An 8,269-nucleotide genomic window follows, 5' to 3' on the forward strand; every position below is an offset into this window, starting at 1 on the left:
AGAAATATCAGGCCATTTAGATTGTTCAAAGTGGGTGGAGCAGGTAAAGCTGGATAGAAGGCCAGCGATAGGTGAGGGCAAAGGAGAGACTGATAATGATGTCATGAACAAAAGGACAAAGGGAGTGTTAATGTTACTGTTACGTGCAAGAAATGTACTAATATTGGCAACGCTCGGAAGGCACTTTGAACTGCTCATCGTCTTTCCAGCAAGTAACAATAATTACGACAGTTTAGGATTCTGGTAGAAACAAACCAAGTCATTTATTCATTCTCCAGGGACTTTATGATCCAGCGAAGCAGCAAATCGTTAGACCTTCCATTAATTAGATTAGTGAAAATTCACTTATTTTATCTGCTTCACGCAAAGTTTTTTAAAGTAATAGCTCGTTGATTTGCCTAGACTTCAATAGGTAACATCATCCATTGTGCAATGGACATGGGGTTCATTGAAAGCCAAAGTATTCTTGAAATCTCTTGCCATTAAGATTCTTCTCCACTACCACACTTAACACTGTTATTTCTTGACAAGCATACACCGATATATTTGATTGTTCCTGTTACCTTTTTTTGTAAATACACTTGAAGGGCGATTGGAATGGAATTCCTAACAGCGCCAGTACACAGAGGGGTGCGGACCGCGCGATTGCGAGCAATTGAACTCATCGAGAGTCGGGAGATCACCATTGTCATCTCGCACTGTGAAGTGGTCATAAGGACCAGTTTTCGTCAGAAAGCAACCACCTGACAATCAATGGCTTCGTTCTGAACGTCACAATAATTTCCCGGATGATGACCTGGGATCAAATAGCGATATATACTGAAACCAAATGTTAACACTGAGCCATCCGGAATCCAGTTATGAAGTGCAAGTCTGTCAGGGATTTGCAGGTCGCAAAATATGATCAGTTTTGACCTTTAGGTAAAGTGACATCCGAACTGTTAGGGAATATTGGACTGTGCTTTGTGTTGATGGGTTACCTTCAGATTCCTAGTCATAAGATACTTACTGAATCATCAAACAAACTGCTCACGCACCCCCTATTTTCCTGCCTTAGAGCCCAGGGAATGTTTAGATTAGAATAAAAACAGGAAATTCTGGAAAGATTCAGAAGATCTGGCAACATCTGTGGAGAGAGAGAAACAGCTCCTCTCCTTCCAGTGCTTGGCCTGATCTCCAGCCGAGACGCAACACATAATCAATCAGAGATCCACAGCACAGCTTTCACCACAGATAACAAGTTTCGGCAAATTAACTCTGGATGGTGCAGATCCACGAATGTTATCTTCAACTAGTGGAAACAGATGCAGCAACAAGTGATCAGCTTGTGGATCTGCCCTCCTCCTCTGCGTGTCTGTGCTGCAGAACTGAACTCGTCAAATGTTACTGGATGTTTGTTCGTCAGTTATAATAGGCTGAGCCAGTTTCCTTTTGCCTGGATGGTTTGTTTTCACCCTAAGTTGTAATTTCTGTTTCCTCATGAACTGGGAGAGTTTAATTTCCTTTCTTTGCTGCCATTTGAACCTCTCTCTTCAGTGCCTGATCTCATCACGGGTCTGCCTCAAAAAACAAAACCTTGGCATCTCTGCATTTGATCATACTCTCTAATTTATTTATTTATATATATGTATATATAAATACATACCACAACCCATACAGATTCTCCAATCCATACTGTAACTAACATACAGAAACAAAAGCTGCACCTTCAAAGGATACACTTCATCCAACTGGTACCTATTCTCCGACCGGTAGGTGAGTTGCAGGCTATCTGTGAGTTCCAGGCTATCTGTCGCCAGGCGTCCCTAACGACATTGACACTTCAACATTTATGGAGTCGGCAAACAACGCAGATTCTCCAAACAAGAACTGTCCCCCAGCCGATCCAAACTCGACAACAGACTAAGAAACATCAAACATTGAAGAACCTCCAAAAATCTCAAAAATTTCAAATGATAGTCCTCGTTCAACAAATCGACAAATTGCAACTGAGACAATCCTCCAACTCATCCAGACCCTCCAGCTTACGCAGAACATCGAAGTAACACATCCCAATGAATAGAAACAGTTTCTGAAGCTGTCACAAAGCCTCCAACATATACAGCTCATTAAAACAATACAAACACTCCAACTAAAACAGACCCGACACCCATCGCCGAACCTGCAACCATTGCAGGTATTCTAACAGAGGAAAACACTAAAATTACCAGAGACACTCTAAACAAGGGAGATCCTCAAACTGTTACTGCCGCTGCACCGCTAAATTCACATGAAGGCCGTGAATGAAGTCGCTAGTGAGAAAGCTGATACACTGGTTTCAATTTTCCAAACTCCCTAGATTCTGTGAAAGTTAAATTAGGTTGTATAATAACGCATTCTCGATTTCCTTTTCGCTTTCATTCTCTCTGCTTTTCTCTCTCTTCCCCATTTCACTACCAGTCTCCCTGACACTGTGCCTCTGCTTTCCTTTAACTTGTCCTCCAACATTCCCTTCCACTCTCTTTCGTTTTTTGACACGCACTTGTTACTTTGTGCTCGAACACACTCTTACGCTCTCGTTCTCTTCTCTGTTTGTAGATATTATCCTGAAACATCCCACTCGCTCAGTCTTTCCCTCCAACAATCATCTCCCTCCCTTTATCACCTAACCGTCTTTCTCGACCCCGACCCTAGCATCTGCCTTCATCCTCTGTTTCTCCTTTGACCTGTATTTTTCTTCACTTACAAGGAGTAGGAGAAAGGCACTCGGCTGCTCGACCCTGCTCCGCCATTCAATCAGACCGTGGCTGAAATCTAATTAACTTCAGCTTCTATTTCCTTTCCATACATTGTCTTCCCCTCACTCCGGTTTTCGTCTGTCCCTGTTTCTCATCTCCTCTCCTCCCCTGTCGTCTCCACTCCACTCCTCTCCTCTACTTTTCTCTCTCCTCTCCTCTCATCTCATCTCCTCTCTTCTCTGCTCCTCTCCTCTCTTCTCCTTTTTTTCTCCTTTTCTGCGTTCTCTCTCCTTCTCCTTGTCTTTCTCACTCTCTTTGCCCCCGCTGCATCCCCAGTAAAGGTTCACAGTTGTTATTGCTCAAGAGGTTTCTCTCCCTCTCTCTCTGTCTCTCTCTCTCTCTCTCTCTCTCTCTCTCTCTATCTCTCTCTCTCTTACACTCTATCTATCTCTCTCTCTGCCTCTCTCACTCAGTCTCCCCCTCTCTCTCTCTCTCTGTCCCTCTCTCTCTCATTCTCTCTCTGTCTCCCTCTCTGTCTCATTGTCTCTCTGTCTCTCTCTCTCTTTCTCTCTCTCTCTCTTTCCCTCACCGTCTGTCTCCATTTCTCACTCTCTCTCTCTCTCTTTCTCTTTCTATCTTTCTCTCTGTCTCTGTCTCTCTTTCTCTCTCTCTCTGTCTCTCTCTGTCTCTGTCTGTCTCCCTTTCTATCTCTCTCTCTCTCTCTCTAGCTGTCTCTCTCTCTCTCTCATCTCTCTCTCTCTCTTTCTCTCTCTCTCTCTTTCTCTCTCTGTATCCATCTCCCTCTTTTCCTCGCTCAATCTCTCCCCCCTCAATTTGTCTGTCCACACACCGACCATCCTACATTTCTCCCTCAATCCGGCCAAACCTATACAATTATTGATGTCATTGATCGCTCGGGTATTGCTGGAGTTGTGGGGTGGGACACGGTTTCGAGTAAGTATGCTTCCTTCTTCTGCAAGAAGATGAATGAGGCCCAGCCATGGGTAACAATTGTGAAGCTGAACCACTCGAATATCGGTTTGGCAAATGTCAATTCAGGCTTGGAACTCTCGGCAATGCATTCCATAATCTCCAAATTACTGAAACTTTCTCCTTGACAACTTAGCGGCGTCATATTCTTTCTGATGAAAAAACACACTTCTTTGACCTGCGCTTTTCACCCAACAAGACAACTCAAAAAGTTTTACTGGCAATGAGGCATTTATCGAAAGTGCTGATTTGATGGTACTGTAGGAAACCCAGTACCCAATTTGGAATGAACGTAATCCCTCAAACAGCAATGTGACATTGTGATATCATCTGTTTTCCGTGCAACTAATTAATGGATACATGTTAGACTCAGGATCACTGGGGGGAGCTCGACTGCTCTTCTTCTGTTTAGAGCTGCAGATTCTTTCAGTCAAGCTGACGGCGTAAACTCTGCTTCAGTTTCATAATTATTCAATAGATAAAACTGCAAGAGTGCTGTGTTGCATTTTACTGATCTTCTGATATCACAGCCTTACTTCAGTACATAAAATACAGCAGTTCAACACTCTTTCAATCCGGATGCTCAGTCTATCCAACGGTCACTGAGCATTGAGCATCCAACAGTCCAAACATCTCCCAACAATCCCTTTCTGACAGCGCAGAACGTGCTCAATAATGGGATAAGGGAAATGCAGCACTCATAGTGCTGAACGACCGGCTTTGCTTTCTCGTTCGGTTCTGAGATTAAAGTGAAACACCGTGCGTGCTTGAAACGTAGAATTAAAAAAAAAACAGGAAATGCTGGAAATTTTCATCAGTTCTAGCAGCATATGCGGATAGAGAAACAGAGTTAACGTTTTAAATTCGTATGACTCTTCTAATACCTAACTAACGATCTAATTAGCTAATTAACTAACTAATTCTATGAATGAATGAGTGGATGGATGTAACAATGAATGAAGGAATGCATGAATGAAAGCATGAATGAATGAATGAATGAATGAGTGGATGGATGCAATAATTAAAGGATGAATGAATGATTGAATGAATGCGTGGATGAAAGAATGAACAAAGGAACGAACGAATTACAGTTAAACGTGTCATTGAATAAAGCATCAATTACCCTGCTCAAAATTGAGGTGATTGTAACGTGAAGAGGAAATCATCAATTAACAGCCACAATGCTGCGGATGGTGGAAGTCTAAAGCAAAAAATAATGGGAAAACTCAGCAGTCCTGACAGCAAATGTGGAGAAAAAGACAGAGTTAACGTTTCGAATTTGAATGACCCTTCTTCAAGTCATCAATTTTCGCACTGGAACCAAACACCAAGAAAATTTGTTGTTTCTATTGGAGGTGGGGCGGGAGTGGGTGGGGGGTGGGGGTGGGGTGGGGGGGGGGGTGGGGGGTGGAGTCATCTCAGCCAACGACATCGCCTTAGGTTATTGCCAACTAAATCCATCCAAACCAACTTCAAATGCTTCATCAAATGTCTTCACGACAACCTAAGGTAGCTATGAGGATTTTCACTGATAATTGCTTTGTTCAGTATCATCATTCAGCATAAAAGGAAGTGCCAGTAAATGGCAACAACAGATTTGTGTTCAGTATTGCACCTGAATGACGTTCAGTCTTACTCGCTCAACCACACACCACAGGAGCACATTGATATCACTGTTTTCCCCCTAAGGATGCTCTGCATCAAATCGCCTGGGCTATTTGGAAAGATCCTTCCAAATCCAGGATGCTGAAGTTAGGGATTTCGACAGTGGTAATAACGTTAAGCAGCAAAGAGAGCTGGTTAGATATTTTTTTCTTTGTAAATGGTCATTGCAGACAATTATGTGGCGTTAGTATCACTTGTTAGTTATCAGCCCAAAACTGAATGCTCTTTAGGTCTTGTTTCATGAGGACAACGAACGCTTTTGCATCTGACGAGCAATGAATGAATCTTAACTCCACGAAATTAGCTGCGTGCTTAACAATTATGCGATTCCCCACTTGCCTCTTTCAGCCACCATTCCTCGTTCTTCTGCAAACTCTCTCTTTCCCCTTCTCCCCCTTTGTGCCTTACCCACTCTGACGTGGTATCTCAGAAGATGGGCGGATTGTCGTCCTTCTGTCTCATAATGCATCCCCGAATCACATTTTCCGTCTCCCCTTCCCTCCCACAAATCGGCATTCTCCTCTTTCATTGCCCCATTGAAGCTTATGTCCATGTCGCAAAACGCTGGCAACCAAGCCAGTAGACCGGACTGGTTCCTCAGTCAACATCCAATGGCAAATCACGAATAACTAAGACATCATTGGGTGAACATCTTTTTTTTTTGTTGTTGATTAAAGGTTCTTGTTATATTCAGCAGGTTTTTCCCTCTTGCATTGTATTTCAGGGTCTTATATCTGCATATCAAGTTCAATAGAATGTGTTAGCACATTGGAGATTAATGTTTAGATTTTCAGAACGTGCTACCAAGCATTTACGACACAGTAACAGTCAGTTCGTCAAAGCAGGCACAGGCTAATCTTTATTCTTCACAGCAGCTAATTATTTCCTTTCTGCGAATCACCCCATCAACATATAATTCTATTTATTTCATCCTCATGGATGCATCAAAGAATGGTAAAACACCGCGACGTGGAAGTGTTTTAAAATATAGTTCCTTGGATGTATACATCAATGGCTGGACAAGCAATTATCCCCCATTCTAAATCTCCCTTCTTCAGAGGGGATTTTTAAGAGTCAACCATAAAATTGTGCTCCTGGAGTCAGATGTTGGACGGAGCAAGTGGCAACAGCAGATTTCCTTCCCTAAGTGACACGAATGAACCAGATGTGTTTTTTCGACAATCAACATTTTCTGGAATGTACTGAAAACACATTGGTATCAGCCTATTTTTAGAGTGATATGTTTCTGTCATTATAATACTTTGTTGCTCTGTAACACCTGTAACTACAGATCCGTAAGAAGTTATTGTCAGAGTGCCTTCAGCGTGGCTGATTGTAGAGGGTTACCTGTGGCTCGTTAAGTTACACAGCTTATCTTACTTATGTACAACAATGTGTCAGAGTATTGTTGAGAAATAAACATTGACCAGGAACAGGTGCAGCCAATAAATCATGTGGTTTAAGAGCAACTCAGACCCTAGAGTTTCTGCAGAAAATAACTTCCCAAAGAGTCCGAAAAACAATGTTCCAAAATCTGCAAAGCTCAAGTCAGGAGTGTGATGGAATGTCCCCCAAATCCTATTTAAGTCCAGCTTGAAAGAAACGCAAGAATTTCCCCAAGAAGAATTACAAAACAGCCTGGGTCAGCACTACGCTAAACACTGCAAGAAAAAAGCTGTGGCCCCGCAACCATGTCATCTTCAATGCAGCCTGTACCTCCGACAAAATTATGTTCATCAAGATGCCAAACATACTTGGAAAGCAAATTAAAAACCCAAGATGTTGACGTCCGAAAAGGACAAAAACAGCAGCTGTATGCGGACACTAATAGCTGCTAACTCCCGTCCAAGGCATGTACCTTCTACACCTGGAATTTAATCGGTCTTTTAATCATTGAAGCTGGGCAAAAAATCCCGGATGCTCACTTTCCCGCCAACATTTCCATTGGTGTACCCAGATCACTTGGACTGTAGCGGTTAAATAAGTGGGCCATTTGCGATGATCAATACATTCTGGCTCTTCCAGATTCTTTCCACTCAGGATGAGGTAAATAATGGAACATTGATAGACAGATAGTTAGACTGAAGCAGGCAGGTTTATAACTAGAGCAATGACTTTCTCTTTAAGCATTGCTGTTGAGAAGTGAATAATCAAGAACCTTGGAAACGAGTCACAATCAGGGAGTTTAGCTGAACACAAATCATTCCACAAAAACTCAGGTCTAACTGTAGAAAATCCAATTGCCTTTGCTGCATTTGACTCCATAATTGAGATTGCTGATCATGCTATGCAGCACATGTGTCTTTCAATCTGTGTCCTTTCACACTGTAATAGTCACCATCAATTTGCAAAACATGCACCTTCAATTTTATCAGTACAAAAACCAAGTCATGAGGAGTGGGCTTCCCAGAGATGTCGTCCTTCCCCCACCGTCTCCTTTCTCGTCGCAATTTTTTTCACGCCTAATTTTTCCCTGTTTCTCTACCTTCTCTCTCTCTCTCTCTCCCTCTCCCGCCACCCTCCCCTTCACCGCCCGCCTCTCCCTCTGTCTCTCCCAATATTCCTCCCCAAACCGAAGTTTTCTCTGCGGGAAGGGGTCAGTCTCCTTTCCTCTGTTATTCTATTCGAGTTTCAGTCAGCTCAGACCATGGAGTGAACACAACGCTGTTCATGAAAGCACAAGTATTGGAATATGGAATATCTGGCCTTTTCCGAAAGGAGATGAATAGATTTGTTGTGATGATCTGTAATGTACACCCTAAAAAGGCGTTGGAAACAAATTCCGCGGAATTTCAGAGTAAGGAAGCCAGTCAGTCCAGCTCTTTGTCGGTTTTTCTTCTCCCTAAGAACATTCAACAACAGGGGTCGTACAACATATTTTCCATTCTTGTTCAATG

The sequence above is a fragment of the Cetorhinus maximus genome, unplaced genomic scaffold (genome assembly GCF_964194155.1).
Source record: "Cetorhinus maximus unplaced genomic scaffold, sCetMax3.hap1.1 HAP1_SCAFFOLD_254, whole genome shotgun sequence".
NCBI classification, from domain to species: domain Eukaryota; kingdom Metazoa; phylum Chordata; class Chondrichthyes; order Lamniformes; family Cetorhinidae; genus Cetorhinus; species Cetorhinus maximus.